This window comes from Ursus americanus, chromosome 15, assembly GCF_024610735.1.
Source record: "Ursus americanus isolate L20-20 chromosome 15, mUrsAme1.1.p, whole genome shotgun sequence".
NCBI classification, from domain to species: domain Eukaryota; kingdom Metazoa; phylum Chordata; class Mammalia; order Carnivora; family Ursidae; genus Ursus; species Ursus americanus.
The window spans coordinates 4962360-4977184 of record NC_142141.1 but is presented as its reverse complement, the minus strand read 5'-3'; the positions used below and the strand labels follow the sequence as shown (position 1 = coordinate 4977184).

The 14825-nt window shown below is 47.4% G+C and overlaps 1 long non-coding RNA gene across 4 annotated transcripts in view; it reads left to right on the top strand.

Annotated features, from left to right (window-relative positions):
• Positions 1–14247, top strand: part of LOC123788638 (uncharacterized) — a 149055-nt gene extending 134808 nt beyond the window's left edge. For 2 of the 4 annotated variants that reach the window (XR_015726830.1, XR_015726829.1), the window contains exons 6-7: positions 5748–5868; positions 9328–14247. This is a non-coding gene — a long non-coding RNA (uncharacterized LOC123788638). The remainder of the gene's footprint in view (positions 1–5747; positions 5869–9327) is intronic. The other 2 variants (XR_015726832.1, XR_015726831.1) reach the window with 2 other exon arrangements.
• Positions 14248–14825: the final 578 nt, after the last annotated feature.

The following is a 14825-nucleotide window of genomic DNA, read 5'->3' as shown; positions in this document are numbered from 1 at the left end:
TATTTTCACATCTGGGTGATGGTCTTCTGCCACTGAAGGACTTTTAATGAATCACTTCAGAGATTGCTTTTAATGTTTCCCAGATGAGAGGGGGCTGGCGCTTGTCTTTTTTCTGAGGCCTTACGGGGCAGGACTGACTTGGCTTCCCGGCTGGCCGCCTGGAGCTGCTCCTTGGGGTAGGCAGACAGACATTTTTCGTTTTTCTGGGAAACCTGTTCCTGCACAGGTCCTCATCACAGGGCTCTCCTTCCAAGTGAGGAAGGGGGAAAAGGTGGACTGGAATATAAATGAAAGAGATAGACTGGTTTTTATTAGTTCAAGATGTTCTAGGTTGCGCTCGCTTCGGTAGCCATTGGCAGACACCACCCCTCTGTGTTCCCAGGCTCTTGTCTGCAGGGGTGGGAGCTCCAGGAAACAACAGCGGCTGGGGTGGGCTTCCAGAGCACAGCTTGGGAGGCTTGGGAAGGTGTTGGCTTAGCTCAGGCATCATTTGATGGATGCCTGTTCCCAGGGCCCTCAGCAAAGGCCAGCAGTGGCCAGAGTCTCTATGACCACTTGAGGTCAATGGTTTCCACTCACCCTTAGCCTGACAGACGGGCTCCTTTGTGGTCACATCACTGCCATGTCCCTCAGTCACCTCTCACCCCGACCCATCCTCCGTGTTCCAGCCCCATTTCACACACTCTGTTGAGTACTTTCCAGTTGCCCCCACCCCAGATCCACCCTCCACTCTGCCCAGCTCTAAGCCCCAGGAAGTGGTACTTGGGGTACATCACCGGGGCTCCCCTGCCCTGCCCTCTGGCTTCCCGTTGGACTTGGTGGCTGGGGAGCCCCGTAGTAGGAGAATCTGAGGAGGAAGGGAGAGAGAGGTGGAGGTATTTATTTCCTTGGCTCCCATTCTGTGGGGTCATCTCAGGCTGGCTGGGTGCCTTAGAAGTCTCAGATCCTCTCAAGGTGGCCCTCTGTCTATAATTTTCTCTCTCTGTCTTCAGGTAGCTGCTACCTGCCTTCATCCTTCGGCATTCGGGGGATGGGGGTACACCCCTGGAGTCCTACACTATCTCTTGTGGTTTCCCTGTCTCTTGTCATACCTTTGTCAGTCGTCTGTTTACTAAACTCTTCCTGAATTCTCTTAATTTGAGTATTCCTGCTGGCGATTAGACTGATACATACACAGAGTCATTTTATACACTTGGATCCTCCCCATGCTGTTTCTTCTACCAAGAATTCCGTTCTTTGCCTTGGCTGCCTATTGAACTACTCCACGTCCTTCAAAATTCCACTGAAATGTCACCTCTGTGAAAACTATCTTGAATTCCTCATAAGCGTTCATTACTGCCCCCCTTGGCCTTCCATCTCTCTTTGTGGTGTGAGTCTTGTTCATAAACCCTCCATTCCCATCCTAACCCCTTGCTAACAGACATGTCCAGATGTATCTCTCATCAAAATTTTATAATGTTTAATTCCTTCAAAGTCTGATCCAGTGACTGTCTCAAGTGCTTGCTTCAGTGTGAGGCTCAGAGTAGATGCTTACTAAATGGTAGCTCTTATCAGCCTACTTCATACTAAAATGTGAATGGCTGTGTGGTTTAATGCATTATCCCTCCCAGGAGCAGCTGGCATTTAGAGTTAATATGCACTTTTAGAGTTAATATTCCCTTCAGTGAATCTCTAAATTGGCAGAGGGGTGGAAGGTCAGGGGATCTGTCTCTGAGGCTTCTCAAATTATATCAAGCCCAAAGCCTCTCTGTCTGTAGGTTTGAGAAAACAGAGAATCACTTCAGGTCCGTGTTCAGCATACAGAGGCTGCTTGGAAAGGGGACAGGTTGCTCAATAGTGGCCTGGGGGAGCAGCGTCTGTGGAAAAAGACAGATGTGACTGGACACATCTCTGCTCAGCTAATATACCCTTCTCGTGCTACTGGAATGTGATTTTCTAAATTGTGACTGGCTGACTTTCTTCTCTTGTGGTTGAGTTTGTAATAACATAGACTATGACTCTAGTTTTGCCAAAGTGGAAAAAAATGCCATCCAATGGATTTTTATGGTGGTTCTTAAACATTTTTTAAAATATTATTAAAGATGTAGCTCAATAAGTCTTTAATGTCCTGCTTGGGGGCTGACGAGCCAAGGCACAGACTTACGAGGCTGGGTGTGGGCAGCTGAGGGCTGCTACACCTGGGAGGTGCCAACACTGGTTTCGTTGCTCTGTGCAATTTTGCCTAAAAATGGAGCTCCCTACGTAAGTACAAATCCAGAGTATTTTGATCGTCCATGGCTTGGGGCAGAGATCAAAGCTAAGGTCTCACTCCTCGTTAAATTCAAGAAGCCAGGGAAGCTGCTCTGTTCCAAGATGTCCAAATACATCTTTCCTGGACTTGGGAGGATCATAGCTCATGGCTTAGGCAGTGGAGAGGCAGGCTGAGTGGAACCACCTCTTGCAAAGCTGGCCCCCTCCCTGCTCTGTGGAGAAGAGGGGCCAATGTGACATAGTTCCATAATCAAGACATTCGGGGACATGTTTTCATAAAAGCGTCCATGCAGTGGGCAAAACAGCAGGATTCTTGAGAAGAACCAGAAGTGGTGTTTGCTGAATATCTCGGAGTGGTTATAGGGCAGAAGGTCTCTCAGGGGGGTGATAACCTCAGGTGAACAGCATGGAAGGCCCAGGCACCCTGTATTTGCTACTCCCCCACTCCTCCCACCAGCTTCTTGTGTCATCAGTGTCCCGAATTCTCCCTGTACCAGGAACTTCCATGGAGCCACCATGAGGTCCCAAAACCTGGGAAGGGAGGCTTGTGACCTGGACTGCAAAGGGGGTCTGTCCCACCTGGAATGGCAGCCCCAGTTGACCTGCTGCTGACCTGAGCTCTCCAGCTCCTCTGTGGTCATGGCCGCTACCACCCAGCATGGCTGCGGTGCACACCCCTTCTGTCGCTCTCTGCTTGCACCTCAGTACTCAGGAGATGCTCAGGAAACGTTTGTCAACGGAATAACTGAACTTCGCCCTGGTAGGCTCTTCGTTGTCCTAAGATGCAGTTCGTTTCACCTCCTCTTCTCAGCGTTTTCTTTTCTTGGGCTGGGCCCCGTCTCGGGAGGCCACTTCCATTGGTCAGAGGGGAGTGACACTCTTGTTTTGTGTCTCTGGCCTCTGGATGGCGTTTCTGGAATTCTAGCTTTATGACTTCTGGCTCTCGGACTCTGGAACTTCATTGCACGTTGCAGTGTGGAACAGGGCAAATCCCCTTTGTTTCAAAGAACTGCACATAAATATATTCAAGACATTTCAGAAATTTCCAGTCAAAACATTTTGGGAAGAACAGCCAGATTTTCTAAAGAAAAAAAAAAGGGCAGTTTAATGGGCAAAGATATTCTGAGTAATTCTACGCTTGGGTGACTGTCCAAGTCAAGAGGCTGTTCGACGAGCATTTTCAGGAATCACAGGCTCCAGGCTGGCTTGTCGTCAGAGCGGCTTCTGTGGGTCCCGTGGAAGGGCCCTGCTCCTCTCACTGAGTGGTTGTCCTTGCCCCGCCCTCCCACGACCCCCACCCCCGCTGTGGGTTTCTACATCAGGAAGGTGACAGGTGACACTGATGGGCTAAGCACCGCCTTGGTCTTTCCTTCCCCCACACCTGGAGGCAGGAGCGCCTTCCCTGGAGAGCACGGCCAGAGCGACAGAGAGCTGTGTGCCCACCCGGAGGCAGTGGGATGGAGTGAACGCCCGTAGGAAGCTGGCACTGCAGTTCCTGGGGCGTTCTCCCTCCTCACCTGAGCGCACCTGCTGCCGGCTTCTGACCGCCTGTCCCCCGGCGCAGGTGCACTGGGTAAAGATGGCAAAGCTACTGCTCCTGACTTTTACATCTGTGGAACATTCTCTGACCTGAGGCAGGTCTCTTTACACCTTTGTGCCTCAGTTTCTCTCTTCATATGGCATAATATGACAAATGTTCTGGTGCAGCCAGTGGGACATCATGTTCTGAAAAGGGCTCTGTCATCACCCTACCCCGTTTCCTCCCATCTCCTCAGTGGTCGCTTTTCATCTCTTCTTACTTCTCAGTTCTGTTTTACTCTCAGCTGGTTGCCAATTTCTCTCCCTCTTAGATGTTGATAATAACTTGAGGAGTATTTTCTTTAAAGACACCCTAAACATAAAAGAGGATTCTGGAAGGCCAGAAGCCTTCAAGATGCAGACAAACAGATCTCCAATGATATTTCGCAGAGATTTTTTTTTTCCCCGAGGGAGTTTTTCTAAAATGCCTTACTTCCCATCATGGTGGCAGAGGAAACTTTATATAATTGAAATCATATAGTTTGCTTTTCCTGCTTCATATTTTAACATCACTATATTTTCTTGTCATTAATCATTTTATAGGCATCTACTTTTCTAACATTTTCTTATAAAAATATTTAAACAATGCAGAAGAATTGAAGGATTTTTAGAGGGAGCCTCACATACTTGTCACTCAGAGTCTACATGTATTAATATTTTAAAAAATTTGTTTTTATTTATTTTTATATTAATAATTATTTTCATTTTTTATTTTTAAAATTTATTTTATTTTAATATTTAAAGTTTTTTTTTAAAAAAGATTATATGCATTAGTATTTGACTGTGCATGGTTTTATCATGTTTCTCTCCATCCAGCCCTTCCTGTCTACATCCGTCCATCTGTAATTTTGGGGGTGTATTTCAGAGTAAGTTGCAGCCATTAGTACACACCCTTAGTATACTTCAGCATGTCTATTATTAGAGTTCATTATTTGCTTATGGTTTTTTCTGAACGCACAATAAAATACACACATCTCAAGTATACTGTTTGTAGACATTAATTTCTTAAAATGTCATTTCTGCTTTAGTCGTGGATTCCCACACTTCTCTACCGAACAGTTAATTAATTAACGGTGGCCAAGTGACTACTCTGTATTCCGCACGTGGAAGCTGGAGGCCTGGGCTCCTTTCTTCTTCAGCAAGGAGAAGTAATTGTTGCCTCACCCGATTCCCACCCAGTGTGATCTCTCAACGTCCATGCAAGGGAGGCAGACCCCTCCCCTCTCCTCCTCCCCCTCCAACCCTTGGTCGAGGGGGCCCAGAGCCACTTCCTGGGCCCCTGTGCTGCAGCCTGGACTCATCCAGCCAAACCCAGGGATGCTGACTCTGTAGCCCCGATATAGTTAAATAATTGTAGACATCAGCTACTATGCCAGCGGTTGTGAGGTCCTTCCAGTTTCTGAAGAGCTCCCCTTCTTGTTCTTTCATTCAGACCTCACGCAGCTCAGCGGGGTCCCAGTATGGCAGCACCGGGGCTCCGAGCGGGGAGGTCATGCAGCTCGGACCTGTGTGGCTTCACATGCTGAGCTGTTCCTGTGGCCCCACAGAGCTTTCACCGGCACTGAATTCCCAGGCTGTGAAGTAGGGGTGCACATCACTAAATATATGTCATCGTAACTTTCTGGGAAGTTTGATTTGGGCACAGTGTTAAACTGGCCCGGGCATGGGGGGTGGTTGCAGACATAATGACATAATGTGCTGGTCACGTGACAGGGAGATGTGTAGTCCGGTGGAGAGACCATTGGTTTTGGAAGCAGCTGACATGGGTTCTTTGGTCCAAGCTGTGTGACTTCACGCAAGTCACTGATCAGGAGCCACTATTTTTTTGAATGTTTACTATCTGCCCAGTGGGGTACATACATAATCTCATTTAACTCCCCTCCCAGTGCCCTACCATTATTTTCAACTTTGCTTTATAGATGAAGAAACTGAGGCACCGAGAGAGGAAGTGACTTGTCCAAGGTCACACGGCTGAGGAACCCAGACACTGCACAGCATCTCTAACCTGGGGATAACCAGGGGTGCCTTTGGGACCGTGAGGTCAGATCTGTGAAAAATTTTTGTTTTTTTAAGATTTATTTATTTATTTGAGGGAGAGAGAGAGCATGAGTAGGGGGAGGGGCAGAGGGAGAACCGACTCCCCGCTGAGCAGGGAGCCCGACACGGGGCTTGATCCCAAAAGCCTGGGATCATGACCCAAGCAGATAGTAGGTGCTTAGCTGACTGAGCCACCCGCCCCAGATGTGTGAAGTTTTCTCTCCAGAGAGAAGTAAGCTTCAGTCCCTGCCTTCATGGTTCAGGCACAGAGGCTACAACTGGATGCCCCTGGGCCAAATTTGGTCCACATGGTATTAACTTGGATTGTCACCACTTAATAATTGAGAGAATGTACATAACAACATCTTTTTCCAGCTTACCTTAAAAAATCTGAACGTGTGGACAGAACAGGTCTGTGTTTAGGCATGAAGCAGCTGGCTGGCTCTGAGGCAGCTGGCAGTTGCTTCCTAGTTCTCCACAGTCCCCACCATTCTCTCTTGTCTCCCACTTCCTGAGGCCAAGTGTCAGTGGCCATTTCTCATCCTTCTTGCATTGTGGTTTTGCTGACACAGGCCCACTTGACTCACTGTCTGCCTGGCCCCTGTGGGCATGTGGGTTTGTAGACAGAGCAAAGACCAAATAGCTCATGGGGCACATCCTTATTATTTTCCAGAAGGGAGCCACAGCTCGGGTCATTTGCTATCTATGAGAATCAAAGGTCAGGGTGTTCTCATGGCAGTAAACACATGCAGGTACTGAGGAATATTCAGAAGGTGTTTACTTCCCAGCTAGTCACACACCGGTGGTCATACAGAGCTTTGGGTGAATGCTGTGGCTGTATCTAGGGCTGTCAGTTTGGGGTCTTCCAGGCATTTTCAGCACATACGCCATTCTGGCCTGTATTTTCCAGGTGGTTGCCCATGGTATGGCAAAGGTCCCTCCCTCCCGATCGTGCACCCTATTCCCTAGGACTTTAGTCTGGGAGCAGCGACAGTAACACAGCATTTCCCCAAGTGGGGCAAGCATTTAGGTAAGACACAAGCATTTTTTAAAAATGTTAATTGTTAGGTTTTTTTTTTTCGTAAGTACTAGAAAAATAGAACTAGCACATCAAGTCTCTGATTTTTATTTTCTAAAGATTATTTATTTATTTATTTGAGAGACAGAGAGAACAAGCAAGGGGAGGGGCAGAGGGAGAGGGAGAAACAGTCTCCCTGCTGAGCAGGGAGCCCGGAGCGGGACTTGATCCCAGGACCCTGGGATCATGACCTGAGCCAAAAGCAGACGCCCAACTGACTGAGCCACCCAGGTGCCCCAAGTCTCTGATTTTAAGAATATTATTGCTTAGGAGGAAGCTACGTTTTAAAAAGAGTTATTTTATTTTATTTTATTTTTTTAAGTAGGCTTCACACAGCGTGGGGCTCAAACTCACAACCCTAAGATCAAGACCTGAGTGAGCTGAGGTCAGGAGTTGGACGCTTAACCGACTGAAGAGTTATTTTAAAGTTGATTTACAGAGAAAAGGCCAGTCAGTGCTGCTAGAGGTGAAAAGTTACCTCAGAAGCACACGGTGTTTGACTCATCAATGACTGAAGTTTGGGAAAAACTGCATGGGGCCTTCGTCATCCTCTCCACAGTCCTGGGGACACGTCCAGAGGCAGGAGACAGGGTCCTCTCTCATCCCTTGCTGCACCTCCCTCACTTCCCCGAGTCTGGGGAACCTTGACCTGGGCCTGATGGGAAGCTTTGCTTCTTCTAATCACAGCTTCTCCTAAGTCTATCATGTTGCCTTTGCAAAGAGGCCCTTCACGGGCCTTGAAGGCAGCATGCTTTTGAAACTCAAGGCAGGAAAAGATTCCCATCGTGTGTCATGTCTTCCTCAGGGTAGAGGATACAGAACACGCTGGCTGCTGCATGAATGGGGGAATTATCCTGGGGTAATGGGAAATTGCAGGAGACAGACAAAACCAGCCAAACAAAACCCTTACCAGTTAGTAGTTTTGAGGAAACATCCCCTCATAGGTGGACGTGGCAACTCTGTGTATGAATAGCAGTTGTTGGAAAGAACGTAAGGATTGAGTCAAGTAAATGAACTTGGCTGAATTTCTTCACCTCTCTGGGGAGCGGCATGTAGACACATTCAATAAATGGTTGCCTCTGTGAGGATGATGACAAGCCAGGATCTTTCTTCCAGGGCTCTTCCAGTGTTAATTCAGAGAGAAAGAGGAGTTGCATCTTGAGGTTTGTGTTGGAGTTTTGGCCCAGGAGAACATCTTGACAGAGAGCAGTCTGTTGACATATTAACGGCCATGCCTAGGGGCACCATTTTCCTATGCTTTTCTTTGGTCTGTGGGGACCGGGAACATTCTATTCTGTTGGTCATAAGGCCAGACAGTGGGAGGAGAGGGCAGCTCTAGGCACTTGGCTACTTTCTAGGTTGGGTAAAAGCCGGTGAGGACTGCCTACAGCTCTCCCACCTGGCTGCCGTGCATGAATGCAGTTAGAATTTACTAAGTCCCAGCTGAGGGTCCAGTGGAGGGAAGGGGACACGTGAGTGTATTACCTTGAGTGGAGATCACTAGAATTCTCTCCAATGCTGTAGTAACACAAAGGTCAGAAATGGCCCAAAGAAACTAGCTCGGCTTCTCCCAGAGAGAACTCCCCATTGAACATGCATTCTTCTTTTTGGTGGGTTTTTATGTAATTTGCAGTTACTGTCCTTGATTTTGCAATAACGACATTTTCTTTTTTCTGTATTTTGATGCTCCCCTCAGTGGTCCCAAAAGAACCCAGCCCCACCGACATCTTAACTTTAGCTGGTGAGACAGTTTTCAGACTCTTGGCCTTCTGGAATTGTAAGAGAACAAATTTCTGGGGTTTTTATTGTTGTTGTTGTTTGTTTGTTTTTTAAGGCACTGAGTTTGTGGTAATTTGTTGCATTGGCCCCAGGAAAGTAGTACACAAAGCTTTCCTTCACTCAGTCAATACATCTTTGATGTGATCATCTGTGAGGTCTCGGCCATCCTTTCTCTGTACAGTGCTTCTGTGGGGGAGGGTGCCAGTGGGAGACACCACATCCCATCTAGTTATAGCTGAGTTGGTGACTGGTGGAGGAATATTTACCTCCCTGCTTCTCAGAGGCTTTTGCTGGCTCTCCTTGGTCAGCAGGGCTCTGAGCCTGAGCTCAGGGGTCCCATCTGGAAGAGGGGGAGGGCTGGCGTGTCTGGGAGCTGTGAGATGGGGACACTGTCGTGTACTGGTAGCATCTTCCCAGGCACGAAGACCAGAGCCCAGCTTGGGCTGAGCACAAGCAGCTACTGCTGGTGTCTGGATGCAATTATTGCAAAACCCAGGACAATAACTGCAAATTACATTAGTTTCCTGGTACCAGAAAGGTAGCGGCTTAAAAGGTAGTGGCTTAAAACAGCACAGATTGATTTTTATTTTTATTTTTTTTTACAGTTCTGGAGACTGGAAGTCCGAAATCAGGCAAGGTGCTGGCCTTCTGGAGGCCTTCGAGGAGAATCCGTGTTCTTGGCTTTCCCACCTGCTGAAGCCACTTGCATGGCTATGCTGCTGGGCCCTGGCTCCATCTGCAGAGTGCATCACCCCAGCCTCTGGCCTGTCATCACACGGCCTTCTTCTCTGACTCTGACTCTGACTCCCCTCGTGCTCCTCTTACAAGGAGCCTTGGGATGACGCTGGGCCCACCGGGATACTCCAGGTATGGGGGGGTGGGGACATCTCCCCATCTTAAGATCTTGGACTTCATCACATCTGCAGGGCCCTTTGTTCCAAGGTCAAAATTGCAGGTCCTGGGAATTAGGACAGGGCCATCTTCGGGCCTTGCTACTTAGGGCCATTATTCAGCCTACTGCCGACCCCCTTAGAGCAGAGGTTGCAAATGCGCTGTGAGCTTCAGCAGAAGCCTGCCCCACAGCTGTCTCTCTGGAAGGTGACGGTTGGTATTCAGAGCCTGAGGCCAGCCTTTTTCTGTGTACTCGTGAGCACCACATGGCTTGAGAGCCTCATGTAGCCACCCCTTGGCCTTCGCTGTGCACTTACCTGGTTCTGGGTAATGGGGTCTTCAGTTGCCTTTGCAGAAAAGAACAGAGAAGTGTGATCATGAGATTTTGTGAAAAGCACTCAGTAATTACTGTAGGACCCAGGAGCTGTCTGGGAAGGATTCGAAAACACTTGTGACAGATGCCTGTTGATTGTCTTTCCACAGTGCTTGAACTGCTGCTTTTTCTGAGCACTTCCTAACTAATCTGAAGCCAAGCTGAGCATTAGTCTAAAGCCCCAGGTATGTCCATTTGATCAGGACTCCGGTTCTTGGTTTCTCACCGCGAGAACATAATGTATAGCAACTGGAGTTTGCATTCCTCTTAAAAAAGCTCTTGGGCCACAGCGATTTTGCCAGATTTAAAGGTCCATGGGCTTAATGGATGTGGGTGGGGTCTGTAGTCACAGCTTTGCGAACAACTGGAGTTCACAGTGAGGGGAGAGGATGGAAAGAGGGGCAGCATTGTGAATGCTGCATCCTTTTAAAGATAAGCAGTGTTTGGAAAGAGTAGATGGTAGAGCCCAAGCTATTTCTCAACTGCCGTGATTGCGTGTGCTATGTGCAGGGATAGGCTAGGTAGGGGAGACCTAGGCAGCCTTTACTTACAAATTAGCCAGGATTGGCTGAACTTGATAGAAATATAACTGGTTTAAGCAAAAGAAAAAAAAAGGAAAAATTTTGATTCAAATATCCTCAAGCTCGCATAGATAGAGGCTGCTTTCAGGCATAGCTGGATCTGGGGGTCCAAATGTGTCCAAATGTGTCATCAAGACTCCATCTTTCCCTGTCTCTCAGTTCTGCTATCTTCCCATTAGCACCGAGGTCCTCTGGACTTGTATCCTATCAGCTAAGCAACCTCAGTGGGAAAGAACAGTGTTTTTCCCAAAAATTTCGACAGAAGTTGTTGAACTGATTCCCATTGGCCTGGTTTGAGCTGTATGGCCATCCTTAAGCCAATTAACATGTGACCAGGAGGGTGTGATGCTCTGATTGTCTGGGTCTGGGTCACCTGTCTCTTTCGTCCTGCAGTCATGACAGGGGGTCAGACCTAACAGAACCACCAGCCCTGAGAGTGGAGGAAAGTTGGCTCCCCAGGGAAAATTGGTTGTTGTTAACAGAAAACGGAGGAGCAGGTGCTGGTGAAGCAGAAATAGCAGAATGTCCATGGCAACTTAGCCCTGGAAGGGCTTGTTGAAAGGCTGTTCGATTACTTTCTAGAAGGAAAAGAGCATGTGTGTTGCTGTTACAGATCTTCCTGAGAACGTTTGTGTCGTCATCCTTGGCCCTGATCCGCAGTTAGGAGGGCATATGTCATTAGACTTCAGACGACTGGGGTTTATTTCATGAAGTTTACAAAGTAGAGAACAAAACACTGGCTTTGTAAAAAAACAAAAAACAAAAAAACAAAAAACATTTGGAGACCCTGAAAGTTCAGAGCATTATCTTTCCCAAGGGAGCTTCAAGGGACACAAAATGAACCAAAAAATTCTTATTGATATGTCTAAACTGTGCCCAGAAATACCATTCATTAAATGTTATCTCCAGTGAGAGACTCTGGGAAGGTCTTAATACTCTGGGACACTCAGGCTCTCCCACTTAATAAGGGAAGGCTTGTTCTGGCCGTGGTCCAAAGGAGCTTGCTACATTCTATCTCCTAAATTCCCTTTCCATTTCCTGTGGAATTCTTCCCTTTTTTCTTTTTCTTTTCCTTTTATCTTTTTTTTTTTTAAAGAAATTGTTAAAATTTCTCTTCCAGCCTGAATCTGCTTCCTGGTTATTTATAAGAGCTGTGTGCCACCCAGAGGTGGCTGGTTTTTCAGACAGAGACATGCACGTTTTATCTTTAGGGTTCCTCCTTAATTTGAATGTGGAGTGAAATGTGACCAGACCCAGGGTTTGGTCAGGTGTCGCCATGTCTAGAGGATGACAGTAGCAGTCAGGACGCTTTGCTTTGAAAGTAACAAAAAACCCAGCTCAGACTGGCTGAAATGCTACAGGAATTTATTGGCTCAGGTAGCTCAAATGTCTAGGGATTATCAAGCTGCAGGCATCGTTTGATCCGGCATTTTTCACCTGCTTTAGTCACTGATGTAATGACCTAGGCACTTAGAGCACTGTTCAGAATAGTAAATATTTTTTGAATGAAGAAAATTATTCTGACTCTGCCTTTTTCCGTGGGTTGGTTTGTGGGTGAAGAGGCAAAATCTTCTTTCTGTCTGTCTCTCCTTCTCTCTCTCCTCTCCCCTCTGCCAACAGTGCTCCCACTTGCATTACTATTTTGCTAAATCCTCACAAATGCCCAAGGCCTCTAGCATTTTACAGCAAAGGAAACCAAGGCCAGAACTCTGAAAGAATGTGCCCCTGGACAGTCCTTTCACCCTCCTGTAGAGCTCTGATGGCAGATATTTCTCTTCTAATTTCTCAGCCCATACCTTTTGTTTCTATCCCGAATGAGCCGCTGCCCCTCAGCCAGCAGGATAAGGAGCTGAAATTCATTTTCTAGTCCAGCTGGTCTATATATTTTCAAATTGGCAGCAGAATCCTTTTCTAATCATAACTGCTGTTAGTTTGTGAAATGGGAACATGTGGCAGCTCGAGCAATGCATGGGGAGAGTGGTGAACCCTGGGCCTCCCTGGGGAGAAGCATTGCTGTCCCCCCGCCGGGTCTCTACAGCATGGGAGCTGTGCCGATTCTAGCTTTTCTGAATTTAGACCTTTTATACCTCCAGAGCATCCCAAAGCTCACATGGTCGTCTTTCTTCCTCTTTTTTTTTAAGGTCTTTTTTTTTTTATGTTCAATTAACCACACTGTCTTTTTTCAAATGACCAAATGCACTCTGATTGTGTGTAAACTGGATTTCCAGTTATTTATTTCAAACAGTTAATTTTTTTCATTCTCTTATTTAAAAATGTCTCATGTCCTTGGGCTGAACCTCCTGATGGAGGAGGTTCTCCTGCTCTCCTGCTACTCCTTATGGATTGTACATCAAAGAGATGCATGTTGGGCCCTGATGCCCTTCTGGAGGACAGGCTTAGGTGAGCCAAGTCCAAGGTGAGAAAGAGGACAAACAGAGCCCGACTAAAAATTACGTGGTTTGAACTTCAATCAAGACCCCAAAATCAAAGGCGGTGTGTGACAGGTCCCACACAGTTGCCAGGATTTTTTAAATGGGCCTCTCTTGCCAGGCTGAGGATCCACAGAGGCTGGCCAGAGATAACACTGAAGAGAAGCCAGGAATCTCTCCAGTTGTGGTGTGGGATCTGCACCAGTAGCCTGGGCCAGGGCCCACAGCATTGCATGTGTGCTCCCCTGGGTCAATTCACCGCACCACATCGCCTAGCCCTTTGTGAACCCAGACAAGAAGAAGACACCCTTAGCAGCCCGATTGCCAAGTTTTTCCTTCCTCTCAACCCCCAGGTTGGATATTATCTGCACAGGTAAGATGGGGAACCGTGTAACGGAAGGCAGAGCAGGTAGGTTTGCACGCACCTGCTTGACAACCCTTGATAAATGGGCGGAGGCCCACCTGCATGGAGGTCTTTCTTCGTCCTGCATTGTCATTAGTGGTCTCAACAGAGAGATGTGAGGGAGGGAGGCTTAGCACATTTGCAGCTGAAACGAAGCCAGGACAGCTCTATAGATGACAGAAGGAAAGCTTCAAGAGGTCTCAGGCTCCATCCAAGCGTGAAATATACCAGGGAGCAGTGTCAAGTCTTAGGTTTAGATCCATGAAATCAATTCCCTCATCCCCACATCATCAGGAAGCCCAGCCTTTAACTCCCTTCCTGAGGTTCCAACTCTGAATATCTCTCTATTTGCTCAGAGACGTTCCTTCAGGTCTGCAGACCTTCCCCATGGGTCCCTTTCGTCCCTGAAGTGGTTTCTGGGGCTGTATGGGAATGCTCTGCCCCACCCCATGCCCTCTTGTGCCAGTACCATCCAGCACTGTGGGACCCACGGGGGGACCGAGTGGGGACTGTGGTTTCCAGAGCCACACATAGGACATGAAGCTCCCTAGACTGGGGACCAGGCAGAGGCTGCACAGGACTTGGGGCAGGCTGTGCTGCTGAGCAGGGGCTGGCCTCCGCACGCCGACCGTTCCTGGCTGTGGACTGGGCCTTCGAGGCTGCCGTAGACCTTGCTCCTCACGCGACTGCCCGTGCCCAGACTACCTGCTCTCCAGCTTTGGAGTGCTGGGGTTTTCACGGCTCTGCTCTCTTTATCACCTGCTTCTTTATCACAGCTAAAGATTTTGTTTTAGGGGGATGTATATGAGTAGTTTCAATGTTCTCTGATAGTTCTGTTTTTTATTTATATTTTCTTCTCTCCCAATTCAATATATATATATATATATATATATATATATATATATATATATATATATATGTAAAACCTGTGCAGCCTTCTGTGAATATTCTGTGAATATTGAATATGGAAGCAATTACTCGAGGTTGCAGTAATTACTTTTACACAACTAGAGCTGGAGACTGGTGAATCAATTCCATGCCCATTAGCAATGTATGCTGGAGCCAAGATTTTCTTTTCCTTTCTTTTTTTAATAGGACTGGACAGTGTTGAATCCTTGAAAAAAAAAAAACCACTTTTTAATTTTTTTTTAAGCTGACAGCACATTCCGTCTACTCGGCAATGTAGAACTAATGAAGATGTAAGTGTAAGAAAACCTAGAATTGAATGCAGCACGTAGCAAGCATAGTTTAACACAAAGCACACCCAGCTGAAATCACATGTACTAGCTAGCGGTCTAATCCTGTCAGGGCAGCCAGCGCTAGGAAATATTTCTGGATTGTGTCTCAGGCGGTGTTTGCTCTCCATGTAGCCAAGGCGGAATAAAAATGGCTTCAAGCTAAGTCAGGGAACACCCGATGTGCCTTT